The 19,146-nt window shown below is 39.3% G+C and overlaps 1 pseudogene; it reads left to right on the top strand.

Annotated features, from left to right (window-relative positions):
• Positions 1-2,141: 2,141 nt before the first annotated feature.
• LOC135968957 (keratin, type I cytoskeletal 18 pseudogene) lies at positions 2,142-3,518 on the top strand (annotated as a pseudogene).
• Positions 3,519-19,146: the final 15,628 nt, after the last annotated feature.

Below are 19,146 nucleotides of genomic sequence, written 5' to 3'. Positions count from 1 at the left end.
GGACCTTTATTCTTGTGTATTCCTTTCTTCTTCCCTCACTTGCTTGTAAGGATTTTGAATGTTATATATGGGTCAATAATAAACCATATCCTCTGACATCCTTAAAAAACAAGACAAAACCTTCTACTTTGTTTTTATTCTGGAAACAGTAAGGCTGATGAGTGATTAAACATTATCTTCAAGTACACAAAGGTTCTTACTACAGAAAGGTGGCTGCCAGTTCTCCATCTTCAGGACAAAAGAAGAGAAATAGACTTCAGTGGAGCATACAAACACAGAATGGAAGACAAAAGAGAATGATAGACTCTCTAACTCTGAGAGGCTAAAAACAAAGAATATTCTTAACGTATTTAGAATTGCTATGTGCATGTGTTTCTGACCAAAGGAAAGAGAAAATTCTAATGAAATCCCTTTTAGTACCATACTTCTGATTGTGTTATCCCCAAATATTTTAACTATAAATATTACCTGGTAGTGTGTACCTTGCTTGTCCTATGTTATTTTGTCATATTATCATTCCTGGTTTCATAATAGCTGGTGCCCATTATAAACCAATCAGAAAAAGATCTTGGTTTGGGATAGACATTTACTGTTCATAAAGGCTAAAAACTGTTTCTCCTTGCAATAATATATAATAATAAAAAAATAAGCATAGCCAAAATTTTCATTTGCATTCCAGAGGAAATAGTCTGAATAAATTCACCCTATTCATACACAGTGTTTTGTGTTTTTTTTTTTTTAATATTGTTTTAAGCACTGCTAAGTGTTAACGTTTTACATTAAGTCATTACTTTGACAGGGATTTGATAATATAATTATGGCCTTTATAATCATGTAGAAAATCATGTTAATTAAATAAACAAAAACTGAAAGAAAATGAACATTTTGATTGGGTTTATTTCATCAGAAGAATCAGACATCTCAAAATAGAAGCAGACATCTGTGGAAATGAAGAAAAATCTACAGTTCTTAAAAGCCTAGACTCTCTGCTGAGGATATTATCATATAGAGATCTAGGAAATAGTTCAGTTTTAAACATACCCCTTAATAGATATATTAGAGCTGAATTTCCATCTTCCCCTCTTTTTGTTTGATTTTCTTTTAAAGCTGTATTTTTAATGGCAGGTGAAGCTATTGTTTTTGTTTATACTTTGAACAAATATGGCATCTTTTACCCGGGAATATCAAATTCCCATAAATTTCATAGATAGTAGTTATTATATGTGAAATATACAAAACATGAGGCTTCCTGCAAATTCCTGGCAGGGTGTGGAGCAGGGGTGGTGGGTATATGCATTGTATCCCATTGTTTTTAGGAATTTTTCTTTGGGTTCCTAGTGATGATTATTCCCACTGAAGGGAGATCTGTGCCCAGCTGGCATGTTTTTATACCACAGCAGAATTCCCAATGATACTTTATAATTTAGACCTCTTTCCTTAAAAATATGAGGGAGCTAGAGTGATTTTTTTTTTTTATTAAACACTTCAGGAGTTTTATTTTTGTCTTTTCATATTTTTATGTTTGGCATGTAGTAGGTACTCAATAAATAATAGTTGAAGCCATAAAAATCTTTGGTTATTTTCAAAGTGATTCTCTTGGAATGCTATGTATTTATTATATCAGTGTCAAAAACTGTTCTGGAATTGCCCTCAGAGCTTGTGTTAGAGTCTTTTGAATATACTTATCTTTGCAGGTCAATTAATATTTATTTAATGTCTATAATGTATGTATTTCAATTTTTGTTGTAGAGATGGGGGTCTCACTATGTTGCCCAGGCTGGTCTTGAACTTCTGGCCTCAAGCAATCCTCCTGCCTTAGCCTCCCAAAGTGTTGGATTATAGGGATGAGCCACTACACTTGGCCTGTATTGTTTAAATATCATGATTTCAACCATTAGCTTATTTACTGCAGTTGTAGCTATTGCGCAGCAGTCTCCCTTGTGTCAGGAACAGTTACTAAGTCTGAAGGTGGACAGTGAGAAATAAGATAGAATAAAAATAAAATAATATAATATAAAAATAAGAAATGGTTCTCTTCCAAGAATTATAACTTAGAAATGTACATTCAAATTAACATACTAGAAAATACAGGTCATCAGCAAAGCCTGAGTCCTGTCCTCTCACTCTTCTCTGTGGACAGCATGAGCTTCACCACTCACTCCACCTTCTCCACCAACTACCAGTCCCTGGGCTCTGTCCAGGTGCCCAGCTACGGTGCCTGGCCAGTCAGCAGCACGGCCAGCGTCTATGCAGGCACCGGGGGCTCTAGTTCCCGGATCTCTGTGTCCCACTCTACCAGCTTCCAGGGCGGCATGGGGTCTGGGTCCTGGTCATGGGGATGGCCGGGGATCTGGCAGGAATGGGAGGCATCCAGAACGAGAAGGAGACCATGCAAAACCTGAACGACCACCTGGCCTCCTACCTGAACAGAGTGAGGAACCTGGAGATGGAAAACTGGAAGCTAGAGAGCAAAATTTGGGAGCACCTGGAGAAGAAAGGACCCCATTTCAGAGACTGGAGCCATTACTTCCGCACCATCAAGGACCTGAGGGCTCAGATCTTCACAAATACTGTGGACAACGCCTACATTGTTCTGCAGATCGACAGTGCCTGTCTTGCTGCTGATGACTTTAAAGTCAAGTATGAGACGGAGCTGGCCATGTACTAGTCTGTGGAGAACGACATCCATGGGCTTCGCAAGGTCGTTGATGACACCAGTGTCACTCGGCTGCAGCTGGAGATAGAGATAGTGGCTCTCAAAGAAGAGCTGCTCTTCTTGAAGAAGAACCACAAAGAGGAAGTAAAAGGCCTACAAGCCCAGATTGCCAGCTCTGGGTTGACTGTGGAGGTAGATCCCGAAATCTCAGGACCTCGTCAAGATCATGGCAGACATCTGGGCCCAATATGACAAGGTGGCTCGGAAGAACCAAGAACAGCTGGACAAGTATTGGTCTCAGCAGATTGAAGAGAGCACCACAATGGTCATCACGCAGCCCGTCAAGGTTGGAGCTGCTGAGATGACACTCATGGAGCTGAGATGTACCGTCCAGTCCTTGGAGATTGACCTGGACTCCATGAGAAATCTGAAGGCCAGCTTGGAGAATAGCCTGAGGGAGGTGGAGACCCACTACGCCCTGCAGATGGAGCAGCTCAATGGGATCCTGCTTTACCTGGAGTCAGAGCTGGCACAGACCCGGGCAGAGGGGTAGCGCCAGGCCTAGGAGTATGAGGCCCTCCGGAACATCAAGGTTAACCTGGAGGCTGAGATCGCTACCTACCGCCGCCTGCTGGAAGAGGGCGAGGACTTCAATCTTGGTGATGCCCTGGACAGCAGCAACTCCATGCAAACCATCCAAAAGACCACCACCTGCCTGATAGTGGATGGCGAAGTGGTGTCTGAGACCGATGACACCAAAGTTCTGAAACATGAAGCCAGCAGAAGCAGGGTGCCCTTAGGGGAGCAGGAGGCCAGTAAAAAGTTCAGAGGTCCAAAAAAAGGAGAAAATACAATGTTATAGTAGATAACTGTATACAGTGGAATCAGCGTCTCTGGGTGAGCATCATGGAAGAGGTGGCATTTCAGATCTTGATGGGTATATATAGGAAAATATGGGAGAAGAGTATAGCAGGAGACGAGAAAATTGTAAGCAAAGACCCTAAAGCAGAAAAGCGTTTGGTTCAGTCAGAGAATGGTGAGACAGAAAAAGAGGGAGATAGAACTTTGGAGCTAGAGTCCCAGGGTACTAACCCCAATGCTGAAACATACCGTGTCCTTTGACAAGTGACTTGAACTGTGTCTTGGTTTTCTCCTCTGTAAAATGGGGATAAGATTTGTACCTACATCACAGGGTTGTTATGAGGAATAATACACAATAATACATCTAAAACAATGCCTGGCACATAACAAGCACCATGTAAGTGTTAGAAAATGAGAGAGTGGAGTATTTTCTCTACTGTACTGAAAGCCACTGAAGATTTTTGAGCAAGGTGGTGAAAAGATAGGTGCTATACTTTGAGAGCATGATCCTGGCACTACTGTGTACAGTTGATCATGAGAGAGATGCTAGTTAAGAGAGCTCCTGGGAAGGGGAAATGCCAGCTTGCACTGGAACAATAGCTATGGGAATGAAAAGCAGGGGCTGGATGCAAGAAACATTGGAGGGTCCCCATGACTTGTACATACTTTATTTTAAGTTCTGGGATACATGTGCAGGATGTACAGGTTTGTTACATAGGTAAACATGTGCCATGGTGGTTTGCTGTACCTATCAACTTATCACCTAGGTAATAAGCCTAACACGCATTAGCTATTTATCCTGATGCACTCCCTCCCCTAAACTTCCCCCACCCCTGCCAGCAGGCCCCAGTGTGTGTTGTTCCCCTCCCTGTTTCCATGTGTTCTCATTATTCAGCTCACACTTACAAGTGAGAACATGCGGTATTTGGTTTCCTGTTCCTACGTTAGTTTGCTGAGGATAACTGCTTCCAGCCCCGTCCGTATCCCTGCAAAGGACATGATCTCATTTCTTTTTATGGCTGCATAGTATTCCATGGCATATATGTACCACATTTTCTTTATCTAGCCTATCATTTCTGGGCATTTGGGTTGATTCCATGTCTTTGCTATTATTAATAGTGCTGCAGTGAACATACGCATGCATATATCTTTATAATAGAATGATTTCTATTCCTTTGGGTATATATCCAGTAGTGGGATTGCTGTGTCAAATGGTTTTCTGATTCTAGGTCTTTGAGGAAAGGAATTGCCTTTGTCTTGAATTGTCTTCCACCATGTTTGAACTAATTTACATTCCCACCAACAGTGTAAAAGCATTCTCTCTCTCCACAGCCTTGCTAGCATTTGTTGTTTCTTGACTTTTTAATAATTGCCATTCTGATTGGCGTGAGATGATATCTCATTATGGTTTTGATTTGTATTTCTCTAATGATCAGTGATGTTGAGTGTTTTTTCATGTTTCTTGGCCGCATAAATGTCTTCTTTTGAGAAGTGTTTATTCATGTCCTTTGCCCACTTTTTGATGGGTTGTGTTTTTCTTGTAAATTTAAGTTCTTTGTAGATTTTGAATGTTAGGCCTTTGTCAGACGGATAGATTGCAAAAAATTTTCTCCCACTCTGTAGGTTGCCTGTTCACTCTGATGATAATTTCTTTTGCTGTGCAGAAGTTCTTTAGTTTAATTAGATACCATTTATCAATTTTTGCTTTTGTTGCAATTGCTTTTGGGGACAGCATCATGAACTCTTTGCCGGTGCCTATGTCCTGAATGGTATTGCCTAGATTTTCTTCTGGGGTTTTTATAGCTTTGGGTTTTATGTTTAAGACTTTAATCCATCTTGATTTAATTTTTATAAGGTGTAAGGAAGGGGTCCAATTTCAGTTTTCTGCATATGGCTAGCCAGTTTTCCCAGCACCATTTATTAAATAGGGAATCCTTTCCCCATTGCTTCTTTTTGTCAGGTTTGTCAAAGATTAGAGGGTTGTAGACGTGTAGTGTTATTTCTGAGGCCTCTGTTCTGTTCCATTGCTCTATATATCTGTTTTGGTACCAGTACCATGCTGTTTTGGTTACTGTAGCCTTGTAGTATAGTTTGAAGTCAGGTAGCATGATGCCTCTGGGTTTGTTCTTTTTGCTTAGGATTGTCTTGGCTATATGGGCACTTTTTTGGTTCCATATGAATTTTAAAGGAGATTTTTTTTTCTAATTCTGTGAAGAATGTATGTCAATGGTAGTTTGATGGGAATAGCATTGACTCTCTAAATTACTTTGGGCAGTATGGCCATTTTCATGATATTGATTCTTCCTATCCATGAGTATGGAATATTTTTCCATTTGTTTGTGTACTCTCTGATTTCCTTGAGCAGTGGTTTGTCATTCTCTTTGAGGAGGTCCTTCACTTTCCTTGTTAGTTGTATTCCTAGGTATTGTCTTCTCTTTGTAGCAGTTGTGAATGGGAGTTCATTCATGATTTGGCTCTCTGCTTGTCTGTTGTTGGTGTATAAGAATACTTGTGATTTTTGCACATTGATTTTGTATCCAGAGACTTTGCCTGAAGTTGCTTGTCAGCTTAAGAAGCTTTTGGGCTGAGACAATGCGGTTTTCTAGATACAGGATCATGTCATCTGCAAACAGTTTGACTTCTTCTCTTCCTATTTGAATACCCTTTATTTCTTTCTCTTGCCTGATTGCCCTAGCTGGAAACTTCTAGTACTATGTTGAATAGGAGTGGTGAGAAGCCATCCTTGTCTTGTGCCGGTTTTCAAGGGGAATGCTTCCAGCTTTTGCCCATTCAGTATAATATTGGCTGTCGGTTTGTCATTAAATAATAATACCATATTATTTTGAGGTATATTCCATGAATACCTAGTTTATTGACAGTTTTTAACATGAAAGGTTGTTGAATTTTATCAAAGGCCTTTCCATGTCTTTTGAGATAATCATATGGTTTTTGTCTTTAGTTCTGTTTTTGTGATAAATTATATTTATTGATTTGCATATGTGGAACCAGCCTTGCATCCTGGCAATGAAAAGGAGGATTCCCTTCTTTTCAATTGTCTGTAATAGTTTCAGAAGAAATGGTACCAGCTCCTCTTTGTACTTCTGGTAGAATTCAACTGTAAATCTGTCTGGTCCTGAGCTTTTTTCAGTTGATAGGCTATTTATTACTGCCTCAATTTCAGAACTTGTTAGTGGTCTATTCAGTTATTCAGCCTCTTCCTGGTTCAGTCTTGGGAGGGTGTATGTGTCCAAGAATTTATCCATTTCTTCTAGATTTTCCAGTTTATTTGCATAGAGGTATTTATAATATTCTCTGATCATTATTTGTATTTCTGTGGGATCAGCAGTGATATTCCCTTTATCATTTTTTATTGTGTCTATTTGATTCTTCTCTCTTTTCTTCTTTATTAGTCTACCTAGTAGTCTATCTATTTCATTAGTCTATCTATTTTTTTTTTTAAAGAAAAAGAAAAAACAGCTCCTGGATTTGTTGGGGTTTTTGTGAAGGGTTTTTGTATCTCTGTCTCCTTCATTTCTGCTTTGATCTTGGTTATTTCTTGTCTTCTGCTAGCTTTGGGGCTTGTTTGATTTTGGTTCTCTAGTTCTTTTAGTTGTAATTGTAGAGTGTCAGTTTAAGATCTTTCTAGCTTTTTGATGTGGGCATGTAGTGCTATAAATTTTTCTCTTAACACTGCTTTAGCTGCATCCCAGAGATTCTGGTACATTGTCTCTTTGTTCTCATTGGTTTCAAAGAACCTCTTGATTTCTACCTTAATTTCATTATTTACCCAGGTGTCATGCAGGAACAATTTCTATGTTGTTGTGTGGTTTTGAGTGAGTTGCTAAATCTTGAGTTCTAACTTGATTGCCCTATGGTCTGAGAGAATGTTATGAGTTCAGTTCTTTTGCATTTGCTGAGGAGTGTTTTACTTCCAATCATGTGATTGACTTTAGAGTAAGTGCCATATGGCAGCAAGAATGTATATTCTGTTGTTTTTAGGTGGTGAGTTCCGTAAATATCTATCAGGTCCACTAGATCCAGAGCTGAGTTCAAGTCCTGAATATCTTTGTTAATTTTCTGTCTTGATCATCTATCTAATATTGATAGCAGGATGTTAAAGTCTTCTACTATTATTGTGTGGGAGTCTAAGTTTCTTTGTAACTCTCTAAGAACTTGTTTTTATGAATCTGGGTGCTCCCGTATTGGGTACATATATATTTAGGGTAGTTAGGTCTTCTTGTTGAATTGAACCCTTTACCATTATGTAATGCCCTTCCTTGTCTTTTTAAAAAATCTTTGTCTTTTAAAAAAATCTTTGTTGGTTTAAAGTGTGTTTGGTCAGAAACTAGGATTGCAACCCCTGCTTTTGTCTGCCTTCAGTTTGCTCAGTAAATTTTCCTTGAGCCTATGCATGCCTTTGCATATGAGATGGGTCTCTTGAATACAGCACACCAATGGGTCTTGACTCTTTATCCAGCTTGCCATTCTGTGTCTTTTAATTGGAGCATTTAACCCATTTACATTTAAGGTTAATATTGTTATATGTGAATTTGATCCTGTCATTATGATGCTTAATGGTTATTTTGCAGACTTGTTAATGTAGTTGCTTCATAGTGTCATTAGTCTTTGTACTTCAGTGTCTTTTTGTAGTGTCTGGTAATGGTTTTTCCTTTCCATATTTAGTGCTTCCTTCAGGAGCTCTTGCAAGGCAGGCCTGCTGGTGACAAATTCCCTCAACATTTGCTTGTCTGAAAAGGATTTTATTTCTCCTTCACTTATGAAGCTTAGTTTGGCTAGACATGAAATTCTGGGTTGGAAATTGTTTTCTTTAAGAATGTTGAATATTGGCCCCCACTCTCTTCTAGCTTATAGCATTTCTGCTGAGAGGTCCACTGTTAGTCTCACGGGCTTCCCTGGCCTTTCTCCCTGGCTGCCCTTAACATTTTTTCCTTCATTTTGACCTTGGAGAATCTGATGATTAAGTGTCTTGGGGTTGATCTTCTCATGGAGTATCTTACTGGGGTTTTCTGGATTTCCTGAATTTGAATGTTGTTCTGTCTTGCTAGCTTGGGGAAGTTTTCCTGGATGATATCCTGAAGTATGTTTTCCAACTTGGTTCCATTCTCTCCATCTCTTTCAGGGATTGGGGAGAACCTGAATCAGTCAAAGGTTCAGTCTTTGTATATAATCCCATAGTTATTGGAGGTTTTGTTCATTCCTTCTCATTCTTTTCACTCTAATCTTGTCTGCCTGTTTTATTTCAGCAAGAAAGTCTTCAAGCTCTGAAATTCTTTCCTCTGCTTAGTCTGTTCAGCTATTGATACTTGTGGTTGCATTGTGAAGTTCTCTTGTGTTTTTCAGCTCCATCGGGTCATTTATGTTCTTCTCCAAACTGGTTATTCTTGTTAACAACTCCTGCAATGTTTTATTATAATTCTTAGCTTCTTTGCATTGGGTTAGAATATGCTCCTTTGGCTCGGCAACGTACGTTATTACCCACCTTCTGAAGCCTACTTCTGTCAGTTCATCCATCTCAGCCTCAGCCCAGTTCTATGCCCTTACTGGAGAGGTATTGTGATTATTTGGAGGAGAATAGGCACTCTGGCTTTTTGAGTTTTCAGTGTTTTTCTGTGGATTCTTTCTCATCTTCATGAATTTATCTAACATCAATCTTTGAGGTTACTGAACTTTGGGTGGGATTTTCATGGGGACTTTTTTGTTGATGCTGTTGTTGTTGCTTTCTGTTTGTTTTTCTTTCAACAGTTGGGTCCCTCTTCCATAGGGCTGCTGCCATTTGCTCACGGTCCATTCCAGACCCTTGTCACCTGGGTCTCTCCTGTACCTGAAGGTGTCACCAGTGGAGGCTGCAGAACAGCAAAGATGGCTGCCTGCTCCTTCTTCTGGGAACCCCATCCCAGAGGGGCACCAACCTAATGCCAGGAGGAATGCTCCTGTATAAAGTGTCTGGTGACCTGTGTTTGGGGTTCTAAGGGACCTGCTTAATGAAGCACTCTGGCTGCCCCTTGCTGGAGGGGCTGTACTGCACTGGGGGGAATCCCACGTGTCTGGACTGCTTGGATTTCTGAGAGCCAGCAGGGGGAAAGACTAAGTCCACTGATCCGTGGAGATCACGGCCACCCTTCCCTCCAGGTGCTCCATCCCAGGGAGATCAGAGTTCTGTCCCTAACCCCCTGGCTGGAGTTGCTGAAATTCCCACAGGGAGACCATGCCTGGTGAGGAGGGATGGGTCAGGGTCCAGCCTAAAGAGGCAGTCTGGCCATGGTCTTCCACAGCTGCTATGCTGTGCTGTGCTGTGGGGAATTCCCACTGGGTCCAAACCACCCAGACTCCCTGGCACAGGCAGGGGAAAACAGCAGATTGGAGCTGCAGTCATGGCTGCTGCCCCTACTTGCCAGGAACTCAGTAGTCTTAAGCAGTCTCCAGCTGAGCAACCACTGAGAATCTCCACAGCTCTGTGCTTGAGACCCAAGGCCCTGGTGGGATGGGCTCATGAAGGGATCTCCTGATCCACAGGTTGCACAGATCTGTGGGAAAAGCATGGTTTCTCGGGTGAAATAGCACAATCATTCACCATCTCATTTGGCTGGGGGTGGGAGCTCCCCTTGCCATGTGTGGCTCCCAGGTGGACGGTCACTCCACCCTGCTTTTTTCCTTGCTCTCTGTGGGTCATGCCAACCGCCTAGTCAGTCCCAGTGAGAAAACCTGGATACCTCAGTTGCCAGTGCAGGATTCACTTGTTATTTTCATCCTCAGTGGGGGCCTCTGACCGCACTTGTTTCTAGTCAGCTATCTTGGCCCCTCCCTGCCATACTTTTCAAGTGTTTAAACTGAAGGTATCTCTGTTTTTGAAATAATCAAAAGTCATTTCGAAATAAGTATAGTGACCAAGGTGGATTTTTGTGTTTTTTTTTTTAATTAGAGGCCAGACATCATGATTCATGCCTGTAATTCCAGCACTTGGGGAGGCTGAGGTGGGCGGATTACATGAGTCCAGGAGTTCAAGACCAGCCTGGGCAACATAGTGGAACTCTGTCTGTACAAAAAATACAAAAGTTAGCCACTTGTGATATCATGTACCTGTGTTCTCAGCTACTCAGGAAGCTGAGGTGGGATGATCACCTGAGCCCACAGAGGTTGAGGCTGCAGTGAGCTGTGATCATGCCACTGCATTTCAGCCTGAGTGACAAAGTGAGAGCCTGTCTGAAAAACTAAAAAAGAGATGGATTTTTAAAGTAATGAGGCAAATTTTCTTCTATGGATTTTTAAAGTGATACTAAAGGCAATCCAAAGGAGATTTGCTTTAAAAAAATGTATAGTACATTTAGTGGTGGAATAAATGTATAATTTCCCAATTATTACTATAAAGGAAAATATGCACTTTGTTGTATAAAAGTTAGTGTGCTTATCTAATCATCAGTAATATACATCCTCCCTTCTTAATGAAATTAAATTTGAAAAATAAGTTACTAATTTATTATGATAATCTCTTGAATACATACTTACAGAATGGAGATAGAAATATATTTAAAGACCAAAATTTGGTCTTTTATTCATTCTACTTAGCATTTACTGATATGTGTACCTCTTGGGTGCTCCCACATCTTGTTGATTTCCCTTCTTTCTGTTACTATTTGCTTTTATCTTCTATATTTCGACTGATTGATTGTAGAGATGAAAGTCTCATCATGTTGCCCAGGCTGATCACAAACTCCTGGCCTCAAGCAGTCCTCCCACCTTGGCCTCCCAAATGCTCAGATTATAGGCATGAACCACCACACTCAATCATTTTTTTAAAACCAACTTTGTTAAAATGAAGAACAGGAGGGGAAGGACAAAAGCCAGGATTTGTTAACTTTAGTTACTATCAAAGTGAGGGAGGGGACTTCATTTGGGTAATTTCAAATGCTTTACATAGCTTTTCAAAGATGCATGCTTGCACTACCATTTTCTGTATTCTGTTGCAATTTATTGATACCATTATTGAGTTTATTAATGGTCTCCTTACCATATTGTTTACCCATGTGCAGTTCAATAAGTACGGCCGTATGTGCTCATCCAATAAGCTTTCTCCTCTCACGTTGTACCTGCTCTGACGTGATAAAAAACCAAAAACCTTTCATAAAATAAGTGTATGTGATGCATTGAACATTGCATTTTACTTAAAACACCCCCTTTTTTGGCAAATGAACCACATTGCAAAATTTTAAGCTGAAATTGCCAGCAGTGTTTCCAAGATAAACATGCTATTTATAGACAAAAATCTTTTAAATTATCAGTTAATGAATACCTAATGGGCTGCACAGTAATAAAATCACAAAAAGCGAATGATTAGTTATTTTCAGTCAGTTAAGAAGGACTCTCGTAACTGGAGTCTACACCAGGAGTGGGACTGTCTTTTCCACCGTATAAGTCCTAGGGATTAGACATCTGTTTTCATTTCTTATAGTGAAAAGAGGTCTGAAACAATGTGTAATGTCCTAGTAATGAGACAGAACTGTTTGATGAGTTAAGAGCAGATATCTGGATGGATGGAGGTCAACGAGAACTGTAGTCTCTCTGCCTCTTGTTGAAAAGAAAATACCCTGTAGGAAAAACCTTCAGTCATCAGTTCAGCAAAAATAATTATAACTCCCACTGGAGACACTGAAAGGACCTGGGCTCTCTTTGTTAAGTCCAATGTAGGATTTTCTTTTTTTAATACTTATTTTAAAATTAAAACTAAGTGAAACATTTTTGTTTAGCTTTTTTTTTGAGATGGAGTCTCTCTCTGTGGTCCATGCTGGAGTTCAGTGGTGTGATCTTAGCTCACTGCAACCTCCACCTTTTGAGTTTAAGCGATTTTCCTCCCCTAGTCTCCCAAGTAGCTGGGATGACAGTGTGCGCCACCATGCCTGGCTAATTTTTGTATTTTTAACAGAGATGGGGTTTCACCATGTTGGCCAGGCTGGTCTCGAACTCCTGACCTCAGGTGATCTGCTCTCTTCGCCCTCCCATAGTGCTGGGATTACAGGAGTGAACCACCACGGCCGGCCCCAACATAGGATTTTCTGAATGGTGTTTTTTTTTACCTAAGCCTCATTCTGCAAATGAAAACAAAAAATCATTTGGTAGGGGGACACCAATAATTCGGTGTTTTTGAAATGTCATTACTTCTGCAAGTTAAGTGTTTGCTACCTGTGTCTTCTACCAATTCCAAATATGTTGATTCTTGTCAAGCCCCGTGTAGGAGATGGAGGTGCTAATTCTTCAGAATAACACCAGGCCAGTGAAACTGGAATGGGATAAAATCCGTAAAGAATTTATCCTAATTCTTGGGTAAGTCAGCAAAGAAAATGTATGAACATGAGATTGAATTCTCAACCCTCAATGTCATTCTCTCTTCAGATACCCAGAAAATTTCAAAGTAACTCTGGGTTATGAACAAAAAAGTTACCTGCTTTGACCAGCTATTTTTCGTGTGTTAACCATGGTGTTCTCTTCTAGCTGTGCAGAGCAGTATAACTTGTATTAGTCTGAAAAGCAGAAATAAAAACCTTAGTGTTTGTAAGGACATTTCTGGCAAATGAAAGCAGGAACTTTGTGTGTTGCAAATGGCAATAAAAACTTCGGAACTCATTGATATAGCATATTTTGTTGCTCTTCTGTATTCTATCAAAAGTCCTTCTTACCAGTGCTTTGAAAGGAGTTTAGACAGTAACTAGGCACACAACTATGCCAAGAATTTTAATTGAGTTGAGGGCCTTCATGCAAATAAGGCTAAGACTTGCAATGGCAAATAGAATTCTTTAATTTGTAGGTGTTTTGATATAACCAGTTGATATGCAGATTAGTCCCCAGTGGGATATTGACTATTGAAGTATATGTAAGCACTTTGTAAATTATGAAGCATTACCAAATGTATCTGTTTTAGGTTTGCCCTATTCCTATTGGCAGGTACTGTGGTCATTCATTCATTCAACGAATATTTACTACGTGCTTACTATGTGCCAACTACTTTTGTAAGTACTAGAGATATAGTAATGAATAAAACTTTATATTCATATGAATAAATTTTTATACATAAAATAAAACATAAAAAATAGCCCAGGCATGGTTGCTCACACCTATAATTCTAGCACTTTGTGGGGCCAAGATGGGAAGATGGCCTGAGGCCAGGAGTTTGAGACCAGCCTGGTAAATAGAGTGAGACCCTGTTTCTATTAAAAACTAATAAAAATAAAAAATAACTTCAGATAGTGATACATGCTGTGAAGAGGAAAAAGCAGGATATTTAGATAGTGTGTGAGGAAGAGGGTAGGTTTTGAGTAGGGAAGAAGAGAAGCATTTTACCTAGGTTGTTCAGGAAAAGTCAATCTGAAGAACTAACATCTGAACTGAGGCATGGTTCTTGAGAAGTCAGCCATAAGTTCTAAGTGGAGGGAACAAGCAGTGTGAAGATGCTGTGATAGGAAGAAGCTTGGTATGTTCCAGAATGACAAGAAGACCAGGTTATGAAGTGAGCAAAGCTCATTGGAATTTATAATCTCATGCCTGCAGAATGGCAAGTGAATGAGGGAAGATGAAATACACTAACTTTTCTTTATTTGTACATTTTTTTTGTTTTCGCATGAGTCTCTACATAGCTAGATGAAGCATGTTAAAGAAGAGAATTATCTTGACTGTTTTACTACTTTCCCCTAGTGTCCTAGGAAGTATTTCTCTATGAGCACCATGTCTCCATTCCCCCTCTTTATTCAGAAATATCCTTTTCAATTTTTGTTTCCCTTCTTAACAAAATTTACAAAGGAAATGCAGATTATTTTTCTTTTATGCCTTTGCATATAACCTTATCAAAGGAAATAGAGGAAAACACTGAAGAAATAGATACTATAGTAATTATATATTTTGAAGCAGATACTGCCTTTGTTATAATAGAGTCAGGTCATCATGGGCAGCTTACTTAATTTCTTTTGAGCCTCAGTTTCCTCTTCTATAAGAAGGTGACTACTATTTATCTTATAGAATTACATGAGATCAAGCACATGAAGTGTTTAGCACAGTGCTTGGCACATAGATAATGTGTATGGAGCACTTACTGTTTGTCTTTTAGAGACAGGGTCTTGCTCTGTCACACAGACTGGAATGCAGTGGTACAACCTTGTCTCACTGCAGCCTCAACCTCCTGGGCTCAAACAATCCTCCTACCTCAGCATCCTGACTAGCTGGAACTACAGGCGCACACCATCATTACTGGCTAACTATTGTATTTTTTGCAGAGACGGGGTCTCACTGTGTTGCCCAGGCTGGTTTCAAACTCCTGGGCTCAAGTAATCCTTCCACCTTCACCTCCTAAAGTGCTGGGATTATAGGTGTGAGCTACCATGCCTGTCCTTACTGTTATATTACCATGAAGATCTTTATTCTTTCGAATCACTTCCCAGTAAACCTTTTCTGCAAACTTTTTCAAATAGTTCCAATAAACTTTTAGGCTAGCATCCCCCCTCCGCCAGCTTATGCCATTGTCCAAATACCTTTTTCTCTATTGTCCAGCTCAAAGACTCTGTATGTTTATGAGACCATCTTTTGGTAACAAAAATGCCAGGAATCAATGATTTATTAAAATCCTAGTATTAATTCAGGCTCCTGTCAATCTCCTAACAAAGCCTATACATACTGTGTAGCTATACCAAAGATTCCATAGCATAGGTGAAAATGCATGAGTATATAGCCCTTGATCTCCTGAGCTGCATTCGGCCAGTCTCGTCTTTCCTTTCTATCCAATTAATGACATTCTTGGCATATGGGGATCACATAGCACAGAATGTGTCCATATTCTGCCTGCGAAAACCCACGTTGTTCTCCACCTGCAAAAAGGCAACCTCTGCTTTTCATTTCTTTTTTGTGTCATTTTTTAATGTCATTGTTCTCCCTCTCTCTTCCTTCCCTCTCTCCCTCTCCTCCTTTTCTTCTTTCCTTCCCTTCCTCTCTCTCTCTCTCCCTCTTTTCCCTTCCCCCACTGCTTCCACCCTTCCTAGTAAAGGGAAGAGGGATGGACCTTGGGCATTGGTCTTAGAGGAGGAAACTTACATCATCACCTAAACTGATTCTAGAAGTTTTCTTGAAACTCAAAAATGATTTGCTTCACTAATACTAACATCACAATCCCCTGAGAAGACCATCACCAGTTTTCTACTACATTTTAGCTTCTACTATTTTCCTTGTCTAGATTGCTTTTTTTTTTTTCTTTTCTTCAAGAATAATCTCAAATCTTACTTCTTCTACTACATCTTACTAACTCTGGACTTGATTGATCCCCTGCAACTCAACACTTACACTGTTGTATACTTTTTGCTACTTAATTCATATTACGGAACCTGGTGCATAAATTAAAGGCTTGTTTCTCCAATTAGATTATAAGTTTACTCAGAACAGGGATTGTGTCATACATATTTATAGTATCTCACTGTTTTTATCTTTCCCTACCCCAACTATAATCATACTTCTTTATAAACACTTGAACATTCCTTCTTCCTTGACGATAAGGGTATGTTAGCAAAGCTCTATGACCTTTTTTTTTTTCCTCTGACACTCGAATTCTCAGGTCAGAGTTCTATAACTTGAGCAAAATCAAAGAGAGTGGTATATTTTGTAACATTAGATATACTACACAGGGCAAAGCTTAGCTGTTACTGCAAGAAGCCTATCTACAATAATAGATTCAGGCTAATTTGAATGCCTCAGTCTATACCTTATTTCATCCTCAATTTCTTTTTTTCTTAATTTCAACTTTTATTTTAGATCTGGGGGTACATTTACAGGCTTATTAAATGGGTATATTGTGTGATGCTGAGGTTTGGGTACAATTGATCTTGTCACCCAGGCAGTGAGTATACTACCCAATAGGTAGTTTTTCAGCATTCCACCCCCACCTCCCATCTTTTGGAGTCTCCAGTGTCTGTTGTTGCCATCTTTGTGTCCGTATGTACCCATTGTTTAGCCCCCACTTATAAGTGAAAACATGCGGTATTTGGTTTTTGTTCCTGCATTAATTTGCTTAGGATAATGGCCTCCAGCTGCATCCATGTTACTGCGTAGGACGTGATTTTATTCTTTTCTATGGCTGCATAGTATTTTGTGGTGTATATGTACCACATTTTCTTTATCCAGTCCACTGTTGATGAGCACCTAGGTTGATTCTATGTCTTTGCTATTGTGAATAGTGCTGGAATGAACATACAAGTGCATGTGTCTTTTTTGTTGAACAATTTATTTTTCTTTGGGTATACACTCAGTAATGGGATTGCTAGGTCAAACAGTAGGTCTGTTTTAAGTTCTTTGAGAAGTCTTCAAACTGCTTTCCACAGTGGCTGAACTAATTTATATTCTCACCAACTATGTAGAAGCATTCTGTCTTCTCTGCAACCTCACCAGCATCTGTTGTTTTTTACTTTTTAGTAATAGCCATTCTGACTGGCGTGAGATGTTATCTCATTGTGGTTTTGATCTGCATTTCTCTGATTAGTGGTGTTGAGCATTTTTTCATGTTTGTTTCACCTTAGATTTCTGAGTGAGTTGAGAATGTCTGAGCATCAAAAGCAAACCTTGGAATAGGAGCCAACCCCCAAATAAAATAAACATACTTGAAGAAAAATTAGACTTTTTTGTTTCTCCTCTTAAATGCATTCAGTTCATTTAGCTTCTCATTTATATCACCACCAGAAGACAAAGAATGAATGCTGGTCATTCAGGTGTAAAATTTTTTTTTTTTTGTTGATAGCTCTAGCAATTTGGTTAGAGAAAGTAGGGAAAATTCAGGACTAAGAAAATTTAGAGACTATGATTTTCATTTATCAACTCCTTCACTTCATTAATTATGATAAACCATAAAAATGGATTAATGCATAAAAGGATGATCAGTGTGTATCATTAGAAGAAAATAATTGCTTAAAAATTAGAGATTTAAAAACAAAGAGGACGATAGTGAGCTCTGTTATTTAAACCAAAGAATATCATTGAAATCCTAAATAAACAAGCCATCCAACAGAGGAAGATATCTACACTTGGTGAGTGCATCCTGCTATGTATAAGTTTAAAAAGGAAGAAGAGAAGACAGTGCTGGGAGAGGAGCCGTGTATACCTGGATGTGCTCTATTAAAAGAGGTGCTTGATTGCTCAGTAATTGCAGAGCTAGGTTCTTGGGGAGGCTTTTGTCATCCCTCCTTGGCTGACACCAGACGATAGTGTGGCTCTGTGATAAGAAACAGAGGACCAGTGTCTCCATGGTAACTAACTGAGCTCTATATATTATACCTCATTACAAATGAGGATAGATAGTAAAATATATATATATATACACACACACACACCCCAAGAGTGAATATATATGTGTGTGTATGTATACATCCTGTCTTCTATCTAGAAAGTGAGTAGAATTAACATTTTTGAGAATGTGATTGCATTGAAAGGATAAATTTGATAGACCTTTTTTCCCCATTGGTGCAGGTAAATATTTCATTTTTCAGTTCCTCTGATGGTTTTGTTCTGAACCCACCCAGCTGTAGCTTGAAAGATTAATGATGGGCAGCGAAAGAACGTGAGAAGAGTTGGTGAATGAATAGAAACCAGCACCAGAGAAGAAAGAGTATTGTCTGGCCTTTGGGACAAATAAATAAGGATTTACTAAGTCTGCTAGTTTCATCCCCATAACAGGAAAACCTGGAACCCATTAGAATGGAGACCTGGAGACTTTTATAATGTAGTGATTCCTAGAGTTCCAAACCTACACAGACTGTTGACAAAAAAGAAAGAGGGATGGAAAATCAGCAGTTTACTTTCTAATTTTCTCTTCTATAGGTATTGATTTTACTTTAACACAACTAACTTTGCAGTGCCTCTCCTCACATAAGACCATTACACCTATGTGTTGATCTTTATAAGGTTAAACACATTTCCTGAAATTTTAGCCTGCCTGTGTCATGCATTTTAAAGAAAAAGACCAAATTAAAGAAGTCATCAGTGAGTAAACTATTAAGTAGAAATTAAAACTTTTTATTCAAGACACAGGATGCAAATATTTGGTCAGAGAACAAAGACCCCAGGAGCTTTTTGGAACCATTATATTAGCTTCAATGTATTAGTCCATCTGCTCGTAGATAAATGACTTTAAGCTCTGAAACAAGGACCCTTAGTAGCCCAGCAGGGACTTCTGTTGATACTGCAGGCTGATTCCTTCCCTCACTGGGTCTGTTTCTCAATCACTAATTTCTGAACCAATATTTGGGTCATTGCTAAAAAGGGCATACATGTAGTTTTAAGACAAAAATAGCTCTTTGATCTAAGTAACATACTTTTCTACCTTTTAGGTCCTTCTTACTGATGTCTTGCTCTTCTGCATGGCTTGTGAAAACTATTAGAGTCGTCCAAGGTAAGTGCATTGCACAGGGGTGACAAAAAAGTGGGTGGGGTGGTGGGGGAGAACATAGATATACACCTAAGAGGAATGGAAACATACATTCACACGTAACTTGTGCACAAACATTCATAGCAGCATTATTCATATCTAAAAAGTAGAAACCATCCAAATATTCATCAACTGATGAATAGGTAAATATAATGTGGTATATCCTCAT

The sequence above is a fragment of the Macaca fascicularis genome, chromosome 20 (genome assembly GCF_037993035.2).
Source record: "Macaca fascicularis isolate 582-1 chromosome 20, T2T-MFA8v1.1".
In the NCBI taxonomy this organism is placed as follows: domain Eukaryota; kingdom Metazoa; phylum Chordata; class Mammalia; order Primates; family Cercopithecidae; genus Macaca; species Macaca fascicularis.
This window is presented reverse-complemented; position numbering and strand designations above follow the sequence as displayed.